The sequence below is a fragment of the Silene latifolia genome, chromosome 10, assembly GCF_048544455.1.
Source record: "Silene latifolia isolate original U9 population chromosome 10, ASM4854445v1, whole genome shotgun sequence".
NCBI lineage: Eukaryota > Viridiplantae > Streptophyta > Magnoliopsida > Caryophyllales > Caryophyllaceae > Silene > Silene latifolia.
Window position 1 is genome coordinate 30,374,336 of NC_133535.1, and position 13,345 is coordinate 30,387,680.

Consider the following 13,345-nt stretch of genomic DNA (forward strand, 5'->3'; position numbering starts at 1 on the left):
ATGCCCTAACACAACTCCCTCATTGACCATAAACTGACACTTTTCCCAGTTTAAAACAAGATTAACATCTATACAATGCTGCATGACTTTATCAAGATTAGCTAAACAACGATCAAAGTCACTACCATAAACTGAGAAATCATCCATGAATACTTCCATAATGTTCTCTATATAATCAGAAAAAATCCCCATCATGCACCTCTGAAAGGTAGCAGGGGCGTTACACAATCCGAAAGGCATTCTACGGTATGCAAAAACACCCTGTGGACAGGTAAAAGTGGTCTTACTCTGATCATCTGGATGAATAGGGATTTGAAAGAACCCTGAATATCCGTCTAGAAAACAGAAAAATTTGTTAGAAGCAAGTCTTTCAGTCATTTGGTCAACAAAAGGGAGAGGGCTTGGTGGCGGCATTCAACTGTCTATAATCAATGCACATCCGCCACCCTGTCACAACTCGTGTCGGTATTAATTCATTTTTCTCATTTTTAACCATGGTAGTCCCTCCTTTCTTCGGAACTACCTGAACTGGGCTAACCCACTTGGAGTTGCCAACTGTATAAATAATACCTGCATCGAGTAGTTTCATCACCCCAGCCATAACAACTTCCTGCATCTTCGGGTTCAACTTGCGTTGACCACATGTCTCGTAAGGCTTGTGGCCTTCCTCCACTCTATCCTGTGCATACAAACATCAGGGCTGATGCCCTTAATGTCATCCAAAGAGTAACCTAGAGCCTTCCTGTTTTTCTTAAGCACACACATCAAAGCAGACAACTGGTCATCATTAAGCTTAGCACTAACAATAGCTGGGTACTGCTCCGTATCATCTAGAAAAACATACTTAAGATTAGGAGGAAGTGGCTTACGCTCTGGCACCTTTACCTCTACAGCATAGACAGAATTAGCTTCAATGGTGTAGCAAGTATTTACCAAATTCTCATTGGCCAGGCTTAAAAGCATCTCATCTTCTTCCTCATTGAGCTCATAGCTCTCCATTGAGGCTACCAAAGCATCTGGCTCCTCATCATTCTCCACTGCCGTACCTGCACACTCATCTAAACCAGTTAGATCAGCTAAGGGATCCTTGGCTAAGGATTCCCTCCAATTGTAACTAACAGCCCTGTCAACAATATCAATGGATTAACACGTATCATCATCAGCGGTCGCCTTGTGAGCAAGACTGAACTCAATGGTGTCATCCCCTACCTCTAAGGTGATGGTTCCACGTTTGACATCTATTACAGCCCCAGCTGTATGTAAGAACGGTCTACCTAAAATAATAGGTATCTGACTGTCCTCTGCAATGTTCAAAACAACGAAATCGACAGGAATAAAAAACTTACCCACTCGAACGGGTATATCCTCTAGAACTCCTATAGGTCTCTGAGTCGATCTATTTGCCATTTGGACGGTAATATCAGTCACCTTAAGTCTACCAATATTTAACCTTTCGCAAATAGAATACGGCATGACACTAACATTGGCCCCTAAATCACAAAGGGCCTTTCCAATTTCGTGGTTACCTATAGTGCAAGGAATAGAAAAACTACCCGGGTCCTTTAATTTAGGTGGTGTATTAATTTGCGAAAGAGCATTGCATTCTTCCACAAAAGCAACATTACCATCATCACGAAAATTCCTCTTACGATTTAAAATGTCTTTCATGAATTTAGCGTAAGAGGGTACCTGGGTAATTAAATCAGTGAAAGGAATCGTTACCTCGAGGTTCTGAACCATCTCCAAAAACTTACCAAACTTGCGCCCCAGCTTAGTATTCTTTAAACGCTCCGGATACGGGACTGCAACACTGGCCGTAGGATCAGTAACCTTCGGCTTCCGTAAGTTTAAAACCTCCGTCAAATCATCAATAAGTGTAGAATCATGCAAGTTAGTCGACGGAATTGCGTCCTGTACTGGAGAATCAGTCGATCGACTGATAAGAGTGGTCGATCGACCAAGTTGGCTGGGCGTGAACAGTTCCTGGACAGAGCCTTCTTCGTCAGGAGTCTCGGTCGATCGACTGACAATGTTGGTCGATCGACCACCTGTGCTGGGTATGAATAGTTTCTGATCAAAAACTTTTTTATCTGACGCTCCAGTCGATCGACTGACAGTAGTGGTCGATCGACCAGAAGTGCTGGCAATTGAACTCGTTTTTGCACCAGAAATTAAACTAGCTTCTTCATCATTTCTCGAGTCTCCTCTTGGCTTGTCGGGACCTTCATAAGAGAGGCCACTTCTGAGATTAATGGCATTGATCGTTTCAATTGGCACTTCACATTTGCTTGAAGAATTTGCGACTTGCTTAGCCTCTATATTCTCCAACTGCTTCACAAAATTCCTTGAGGACTCAATCCCGGCTGCTTCTATATTCGCCACTTGAACTAAAAGAGTTTGGACCATTTCTCTCAACTTCGCGGTCTCATCTGGATTATGGACAGGAGTTTCAACTCTTCCCTTGGAAACTTCAGAGGCCTCGAGCTTCTCGAGACGGGTAGTAATAGAAGTAATGAGTGTCACAACGGTACTCATTTCATCACTTTGCTTTCGTGAATTTCCACGTGAGCTCCCAAACTCAACTCTATGGACTGCCATCTCCTCAATAGTGTTCCAACCTCTATTCTGACCGGTATTGTTTTGGAACCTACCATTCGCAGCTGCATCCAGGATGACCTTGTAATCATCATATAAAGCATTGTAGAATAAGTTGCAAAGATACCACTGCTGGAAGCTATGGTGAGGGACAACTCGGACTAAACCTTTGAAACGTCCCCATGCCTCACAAAAACCCTCATCAGCTTCTTGCTGGAAATTTGTAATTTTACTCCTCAAGGCATCAGTCTTTGAAAGCGGGAAGTACTTCTTGTAGAAGGCTAATACTAGAGATGTCCAATCTGTGACTCCAGCTGCTACCCTATCAAGGTAGCGGTACCAATCTCGCGTCGAATCCTTCAAGGAGTATAAGAACATCACCCCCTTTACTTCATCTTGAGTCACCCCAGCTGGTATAGGTATGGAACAACAGTAGTCTGTGAAAATTTCCATATGCTTCAAGGGGTCCTCAACTGGTAAACCAGCAAACTGATTTCGCTCCACTAAATCGATATAAGAGGAACGAAATTTGAAGTTACCGGTAGTAGGGGTAGGTAACTGGTGCCCCTTCGGAAGATGGTGTTCCTTTGGCTGAAGATTATCATATATTGTAGCCATATTCGCAGAACTGAGAGTACTCAAGCCTTCCTCTCAAAAACCTGTCTTCTAACTGTGCAAAAGCAAAACTAGAAGCAAAGGTAAGCAAAGGCCTCAAGGAACCAAAGTTCCTTGAGACAAGAAAAATAAACGAAAAATAAAGCAAACAGAATTACACCGTCTCCCCGGCAACGGCGCCAAAATTTGATACCGTCGTTTTGTATCAAAATTAAATTTATAAATCCAAACTAAAACTATAGCTAGTGATAGTAAGGGTCGAACCACAGAGAGACAAGATTAATTTTGTTTGCTATTTCCAGTCTATAAAAGTAACGATTAAATGGGGGGTTTGAAATCGGTTGATTCTAAGGACTAATTACTAAAAATGAAATTTCTCAACAAGATAAAAAGAAGATCGGGAACTTCGGTTCACCATGGCTAAGGTCAGGTCGATAAGGTAGCAGAGGTCCTATAATACGGTCTCAGGGAGTATGAGCAAGCCTTTCGATCAATGCTCAAAATTACCTTACGGTCTTCTAATTCCCAAGAATTTCTCAAGCTTTCGCTCAAGGGAAATTCCAATCTAATGATAATTCTAATTACTAATCTTTCAATCTAGTAAAAAGGTTTATCAAAAGACAACAAGATCGATACGGAGGAAATCATACTAACAAGACAATCCTAATTTACGCCATGGCTCACCTCATTCCCAATCAAAACAATTAGCTACGCATGACTAAAATTATAACAATTGCAAAATTGAATATAAGGAACACGATTGACATGATTGAATTGAACTTAAGACAAAAGGTAAGAACTTAACTGCTGAAATTAAATTGGTAAAAACAAGAATTGAAATAACAAGAATTTAAGGAAGAAAGAATTTGCATAAAAACTTACTAATTCAAGTGATGAACAACGTAATCGAATTCGAGGTTTTCCGTTCCCAAAGCTAGATCTCAAAACTCAGTTTTTCCATAATAAAAAGCATGACCTAATAATTGCTGCGTTCTACTGATAAAAGATGCCAAAAGTAAATTACAAATTGGGCTTTTAAAAGTCTAATACGAGAAATCAATATCAGCTCGCAGACTGGTCAATCGACCGGTCAACATGGTTGATCGATCGTCACTTCAAAGACAAAGTGGCTTCCTGGCAGACTTCAATGGTCGATCGATCATGCAAATGGTCGATCGACTGGTCTGAGCTGTGTAGTGGCTTCTTTCTTTCTTCAAATCAGCTCTTTACCCCAAGCACGTATCCCGAGGTGGTTGAATCCGAGCTTCCTTCTTCAAAGCTTCCCAAAAGTTGCCTCCGGAGGACGATTTAGGCTTGATTTAGCCTACTTCCGCTAATCCCTACAATAAATCATAGAAAATGCAAAGTAAACCGTTTCGGGAGAAATAATAGCTTAAAGCTAACAAATACGCATGGAAATACGTGCCAAAACCGCAAATAAAGTGTATAGAATATGCACGTATCAGTAATGTCCTTGTATTTTCAGTTAAGTGTTTTAATTATGTTTTAATTAAGTTGTATTTTCAGTCAATGATTTTACGTCGTCTTTTGATTTCCATTTCAGTTGTCTTTTGATTTCCATTTCAGTTGTATTTTCAGTTTAAGTAGGGGATCGATCAATTCTGAAAACTCAAAAACAACATAAAAATTATCCATACAAAGATACTAAAATATCCATACAAACATAATCCAAACAAATAGAAAAACATAAGAAAATAAAAACAAACTAGTCATCATACACGTCTCCATAGTAAGGACGCATCCTGTGAAACAGCTCCTCTATAGTCTCTCTCTCTCAGCCTCCTCATCATCTTGCTGGAAGACATTCTTGAACTTACGACTAAGAGCTAGGGCGACTTCCGGCTCCTCATGAAACTCGACAGACCGAAAATGGAGGCGGTGTGAGGGGGGTAAAGGTAAGGGTGTGAATGGTCTACATACCAAGACACGTATCCATCAGTACACTCGAAAGGCATATATGCCTTCTTTGACAGGTTTCGGAGGTGTGTGATGGATATCTCGGACATCCATGTCCTATCGGGCTCTTGCCCGAAGTCCAGCCTGTAAGGCCCGTTCGCGGGCCGAGACTCATTCACCGCAATAGGCATCGAGACCGGGAGAGCCTGACGGTACCCAAACTGACGCATGCACCGATCCGGCTGGTACGACTCTACTATATCAAGATGCCTGATAAAACCCGAGTAAAGCGATACTCTGCAAGCTCCCTAAGGACGGTCCCCGTAAGGCAACCATCGGACATGCTCTGGCCTAAGATCGTCCAAACTATGACGATACATCTGAAAAGTATGAGAATCGCCCTTACTCCGAGGCAAGGTGGCCCAAGCCTCAACAAGAGGACGGCCCTCAAAAAAAGAAACCACCACCGGGTCGGAACCTGAGAAAGTACTCGTATATCCACGCCTGGAGTAACGGTAGACACCCACTAACACCAGTACTATCTCGGCGCGATGCTATCCTTAGCTGTCGGTACAAGTAAGCCAAACAAGCCGCACCCCAAGCATATGAACCAACCCGCTCAAGACTATCAAACAAGGGCAACAACTGAGCGGACACCCTATCACCACTCTTATCCATGAAAAGAGTATGACCCAGTAACATCAAGAGGTAAGCCCGTAACGAGTCAGGCTCGTTCCCTAGGTAAACAACATTCCTCAACTCCGATGTTAGTAAACCGCCATTCTTGTAGAGCGGTGGTACAACATCGGACTCAGGAACTCCATAAAACCTCGCAATCTTGCCCCTCAGACCACTGTCATCATCCTCGCCCGAACCGGCCACAAGCACCCGATCACCACTAACAGGTATCCCAAGAATATGCTGGACATCATGGAGCATGATACTAATCTCTCCAAAAGGCATATGGAAAGTGTTAGTATCCGGGTGCCACCTCTCGATAAAAGCACTAAGGAGGTTATCATCTAGACCGGTAGTAAAACACTCCTTCAAAACCCCAAGCCCGCTCGTCTGTACCCTAGCTGCAACACCCTCAGTGAGAACCATGTGCCTAATCTCCCTCGCAGCTTTCGGCCTCTCGTAGAGCTTGATCCACGACCTCATATTCTCCGGGTTAGGGTCCGACCAACTGTTGAACGCAACGTGACCACCAAAACTCCATAGGGTGTTAGGGTTCCTAGGACCACCAGGAACGGGCTCTCTCAGGATCCAAGAACTATCCCTCCTCAGCCTCCTCGACCTATCAGTGCTAGAGGACTCTCTAACACTCGAATAACGTCCTCTACTATCCCGGCCCAACTTCAGACTCAACACTCTCGGCGGTGGCGGGTTCGGTTGGACCACATACTCTCCAGCATCCTCCTCCTCCTCCCCGGAACCGTCGTCCGACGGCTCATCCTCTCTATCATGCTGGTAACTACCAAAGAACCTCCCGTGACCTCGCCTCCTCCGACTCGCTAACGACATGATCGGGAGTAGGCATCATAACCATTCCAGACGTCTCTCGAAGTGGGGGTGGCTGCTTGTGGGCCTGCTTAACTCGCAAACGACGCTTCGAGCCCGTAACATTACGCCCGGCCGCGATCGTGTATGTTAGGCGGAGGCGAGCATTCATGATTGCCTTTCCTCTCTCATTTCGATCTGCCATCTGCATTAGGAAATTATAAGTTGTTAGAAAACACGTTAATCGACTAAATATCATATAAAGTAACAAAAATCGGCAAATAATAGCATAAAACACGGTTTTTTTATAAAAAAAATCAATTTACCGCGGACGAACAAAACAAACCTCTTCTTTGACCGCGGTTGAACAAAAAAACCCCTTGCTTGACCGTGTTTACTTTTTTTTTTTTTTTTTTTTTTTTTACCGCGGCCAAACTACAAAACTTGATGTTTGACCACGGGCAAACGTGAAAAATCAACGTTTGACCGCAGCCAAACGTCCCACCCCAACGTTCAGCCACAACCAAACGTGGAATTACCACGTTTCAGCCACAGCCAAACGAAAATTCCCCACGTTTGCCCGTGGTATCGGCCCAAAATCGCTACAAATTGACTCCCAATCCGATTAACAACAACAAAAATCGACTCAAAAATCACTCCCAATCAAGTATATTTCGCAAACAACATATAACAATACCAAAATTTACATAATAACAACTAATTACCATGAATTTTAATAGAAAAACTAACAATTTCTAAACTAATTCAATTAATTTTAATAAAAACCTAACACATAACCTAATTTACTAACTAATTCAATTACAAAACAAAATCCACTCAATTTAATCGATTAACAATAACAATAAAAAAAAGAAAACTATTTAATTTCATAGTTTAATTCAATTAGTTTCAATTTCTAAACTAATTTAACAAAATAAAAAAAAACGGCACTTACCTTGTTGGTGATGTCGGCGGCAACGTGGTGGCGGCAAGGTGGAGGCGGGGTGGTCGGCGTGGTGGTGGCAGTGTCGTGGTGGAGGTGGTGGTGGTTGAGTGTTGGTGGAAGTTGGAGGTTGAGTTTGAGTAGAGAGAATAGAGAGTGAGGGAGAATGGGTTAGTGAGATAGTAGGGGCAGTAAGCGTCTTTTTTTTAAAAAACGTCGTCGATGTTTACTAAAACGTCGTCGATATTTACGAATCCTGTAAATTTTTTTTCCATTAAATAAAATTACTAAAGTTGCATAACCCATAAATTTATCATTAATATATGACATATCCTAAAATTGCGAAAAAATAAATTTTGAGACAAATTCACCACTCCCGCTATTAATATTTTACTCTTATTAATGAAACAATAGTAATAACATTTCAATACTTGCCCGTAATCATTGTTACTTTCACTACTACCACCGTAATTATTGTTAGTGTCACTACTGCCGCTTTAATATTTATAATTTCACTACTCCCATAGTAATTATTGTTACTTTCACTGTTGCCGCATTAATATTGATTATTTCAGTACTCCCATTGTTGTTTCTACCACTTACATTAATCTCGCTGATAATATTCTTACTTTTACTTTTCAAATGAGTGATTACTATCATATAGTTATATCCAATATTACTACAATTCTTTTCTTTACTGACGAAATTACTTTACTACTTAGGCATGCAATTTAAGAGGATTATATATTTATATAAATATATTACATATATGCATTAAATTAAATCGAAAGAATTATGCAATATTATAGATTATGAAATCTAACTTGAATTATTTATAACCTACTTATATTATATTTTTGTATGTTAAATAATTAACACCTCTATAGATCTAATAAACTATAAAGTTTAATAAAATTGCATAGATTTTAAATTTAATATATAATTTTATGATGATAATAATTAATACCATAAGTGTGCATGTTTATACTAATTAATTATTTTATTTTAAGAAAATTTACCATCTTCTAGTCTCCTATAAATATTTAGAAAAATTACCAAGCATCTTCTTTCGTTTAGTCTCCTTAAAATTGACCATCTTAATTAATTATTTTATTTTAAGGAAATTGGCCATGTTTTAATCTCTTACAAATGTTTAGGAAAACTACCAAACTTCTATATAATTTAATTTTAACCAAAACTATATAATATTTGCATTGAGATCCCTTAATCGGGTCCATCACACGGTGCTAGTGATTTAAAACTATATAGTATAATTAATTTGTATAACTTTCTTTAATTACATTGAAGTCCCTTGGTTTCTGGATTTAATATACCATTAATATTTTTTCATTAAATAAAATTACTAAAGTTGCATAACCCATAAATTTATCATTAATATATGACATATCCTAAAATTACGAAGAAATAAATTTTGAGACAAATTCACTACTCCCGCTATTAATATTTTACTCTTATTAATGAAACAATAGTAATAACATTTCACTACTTGCCCGTAATCATTGTTACTTTCACTACTCCCGCCGAAATTATTGTTAGTGTCACTACTGCCGCTTTAATATTGATAATTTCACTACTCTCATAGTAATTATTGTTACTTTCACTATTGCCACATTAATATTGATTATTTCAGTACTCCCATTGTTGTTTCTACCACTTACATTAATCTCGCTGATAATATTGTTACTTTTACTATTCAAATGAGTGATTACTATCATATAGTTATATCCAATGTTACTACAATTTTTTTCTTTACTGACGAAATTACTTTTACTACTTAGACATGCAATTTAAGAGGATTATATATTTATATAAATATATTACATATATGCATTAAATCAAATCGAAAGAATTATGCAATATTATATATTATGAAATCTAACTTGAATTATTTATAACCTACTTATATTATATTTTTGTATGTTAAATAATTAACACCTCTATAGATCTAATAAATTATAAAGTTTAATAAAATTGCATAGATTTTAAATTTAATATATAATTTTATGATGATAATAATTAATACCATAAGTGTGCATGTTTATACTAATTAATTATTTTATTTTAAGAAAATTTACCATCTTCTAGTCTCCTATAAATATTTAGGAAAATTACCAAGCATCTTCTTTCTTTTAGTTTCCTTAAAATTGACCATCTTAATTAATTATTTTATTTTAAGGAAATTGGCCATGTTTTAACCTCTTACAAATGTTTAGGAAAACTACCAAACTTCTATATAATTTAATTTTAACCCAAACTATATAATATTTGCATTGAGATCCCTTAATCGGGTCCATCACATGGTGCTAGTGATTTAAAACTGTATAGTATAATTAATTTGTATAACTTTCTTTAATTACATTGAAGTCGCTTGGTTTCTGGATTTAATATACCATTAATTTTTTTTTTCATTAAATAAAGTTACTAAAGTTGCATAACCCATAAGTTTATCATTAATATATGACATATCCTAAAATTACAAAGAAATAAATTTTGAGACAAATTCACTACTCCCGCTATTAATATTTTACTCTTATTAATGAAACAATAGTAATAACATTTCAATACTTGCCCGTAATCATTGTTACTTTCACTACTCACGCCGTAATTATTGTTAGTGCCACTACTGCCGCTTTAATATTGATAATTTCACTACTCCCATAGTAATTATTGTTACTTTCACTATTGCCGCATTAATATTGATTATTTCAGTACTCCCATTGTTGTTTCTACCACTTACATTAATCCCGCTGATAATATTGTTACTTTTATTATTCAAATGAGTGATTACTATCATATAGTTATATCCAATGTTACTACAATTCTTTTCTTTACTGACGAAATTACTTTTACTACTTAGACATGCAATTTAAGAGGATTATATATTTATATAAATATATTACATATATGCATTAAATCAAATCGAAAGAATTATGTAATATTATATATTATGAAATCTAACTTGAATTATTTATAACCTACTTATATTATATTTTTCTATGTTAAATAATTAACACCTCTATAGATCTAATAAACTATAAAGTTTAATAAAATTTCATAGATTTTAAATTTAATATATAATTTTATGATGATATTAATTAATAGCATAAGTGTGCATGTTTATACTAATTAATTATTTTATTTTAAGAAAATTTACCATCTTCTAGTCTCCTATAAATATTTAGGAAAATTACCAAGCATCTTCTTTCTTTTAGTCTCCTTAAATTGACCATCATAATTAATTATTTTATTTTAAGGAAATTGGCCATGTTTTAATCTCTTACAAATGTTTAGGAAAACTACCAAACTTCTATATAATTTAATTTTAACCCAAACTATATAATATTTGCATTGAGATCCCTTAATCGGGTCCATCACACGGTGCTAGTGATTTAAAACTATATAGTATAATTAATTTGTATAACTTTCTTTAATTACATTGAAGTCCCTTGGTTTCTGGATTTAATATATAGTATTGATTTGGGTGTACTATGTTCAAGGAGTCATGTGTAACATTCATTCTGTCGATAGACATCGTCCTCTGTCGATAGACAACTTCCTATGTCAATCGAGACTCACCATCAATCGCTCAAAATTAAGATTTCCTGTGTCTAGCTCCCATTGTCGATCGACCCTTTTCTTGATGTCTATCAATCTTTTCAATATTTTCTCTTATGACGTTCATATAACAACTCCGTTCGCGACACACGTCATCTTGTCATCTATCAACCATCCTCATATCACGCATTTGCGAACACTGCACGGCATTACCTGCACGATACTAGCAAAAGCGATAAGTCCCTCGTTCTCACTCACTAAAATAATGCAATGCGGAATTAAATCTAGCTAAATGCACAACTACTATATTACTAAAATGCAAAATAAATACGAATGAGTTAAACTAATTATTTCTACTATATTACAAGGTTTTTACAAGTCCGGGTTGCCTCCCGGTCAGCCATGGTTTTTAAGGTCCCGCACGACCTTTGTTACCTCGTTTTAAGCAGATTCGATAACGGGCTCGAGGTGCAAAGCCTCGACTACTCCAGTGAAATCGTTCTCACCAAAATAATGCTTCACTTGGTGATCATTCACCGTAAACTTTTCACCAGTAGCTTTTTCCAACTCCACAGAACCAAACTTCGAAACATTTGCAATTGTATAAGGGCCAGACCATCTGGAATTCAGCTTACCAAGAAAGAGACGATATCTAGAATTGAACAATAATACCTTCTCACCAATTTGAACTCGCGGGGCAAAATTCTCTTATCATGCCATCTCTTGGTCTTCTTCTTATAAACTTCGGCACTGTCATAGCCTAAACTCTTCAAGTTCATCCAGCTGCAACAACTGCTTCCCTCCACATAATTTAGGATCAAAGTTTAACTCACGAATTGCCCACCAAGCCTTATGCTCTAATTCGACGGGTAGATGACAAGACTTTCCATAGACTAACCGATATGGCGATGTGCCAACCGGTGTCTTAAAAACAGTTCTATAGGCCCAAAGAGTATCATCGAGCTTCATACTCCAGTCCTTGCGCGATTTAGAAACAACTTTCGCTAATATTTATTTCAATTCCTGATTGGAAACCTCCACCTGACCACTAGTTTGAGGATGGTATCCCAAACCTCTACGATGTGAAACACCATACTTTGACAGGAGCGCAGAAAGTTGCTTTTCCTTAAAGTGCATACCACCGTCACTAATGACGACCCGAGGAACACCAAAATGTGGAAATATTACCTTCTTGAAAAGCTTGATCACAGTTTTGGTATCACAGTGGACCGAAGCAACGACCTCTACCCATTTGGACATATAGTCTACAGCTACTAGGATAAACCTGTTTCCCTTGGAAGACGAAAATGGGCCTTGATAATCGATGCCCCAGACATCAAAAATCTCGACCTCCAATATACCAACTTGAGGCATCTCATGCCTCCTAGAAATATTGCCAATTCGTTGGCATGCATCACAAGCGGAAACAAATACTTTAGAATCATGAAACATTGTCGGCCAGAAGAAACCCGACTGAAGAACCTTGGCCACTGCCCGAGAAGGACCATGGTGACCACCATAAGCTGACGAATGACAAGCTTCCAATATAGCCTTAGCTTCCCACTGAGGGATACACCTTCTGGATAGGCCATCGGCACATTCTTTGAACAAATAAGGGTCATCCTAATAGTACTGGCGCACATCGTGGAGGAATCGTTTCCACTGCTGATAAGATAGATCCGGCGGAAGTAAATGGCCAACAATATAATTGTCATAGTCAGCATACCAAGGGTTCTCACCAGTTGCAATAGCCATTAAAGCATCATCTGGGAATGAATCATCAATAGGGATAATATCTGTGACACCCTCATTCATTGCGGAAAAGTAAACACATAATTCTAGATAAAAACTGCATGGATATGTTTGTAATAGTTTCATTTGGGTAAAAACCTGTAATTTTTAAAACCGAAAACGAAACCTGAACTTGTTATAAAAATATCCAAATGGGAAGGTGTCAAACATGCAAGGTCTAAAATAAATCTCATAAATAAAACATCGCTAAAGTCGCGAAACAAAATTATACAACCCAAATATGAAAAAGGGAGACATATTGTTGGAGCTTGTGTCCTCCACAAATTAGTGCGATAACATTTGTAAATCTCTTACAGGTTCACAAGGGTATACTTCGTATATTTAATCAGTTGATTAACGTTTACCTAATAACGGTTGGCTTGCTAGAAAGTTTGATGTTATTATCAT

The 13,345-nt window shown here is 37.7% G+C and overlaps 1 non-coding gene across 1 annotated transcript; it reads left to right on the top strand.

Annotated features, from left to right (window-relative positions):
- Positions 1-2,731: 2,731 nt before the first annotated feature.
- On the top strand, positions 2,732-2,840 carry LOC141610261 (small nucleolar RNA R71). Its single transcript, XR_012528165.1, has one exon. It is a non-coding gene; the product is annotated as a small nucleolar RNA R71 (small nucleolar RNA).
- The last annotated feature ends 10,505 nt before the right edge of the window (positions 2,841-13,345 follow it).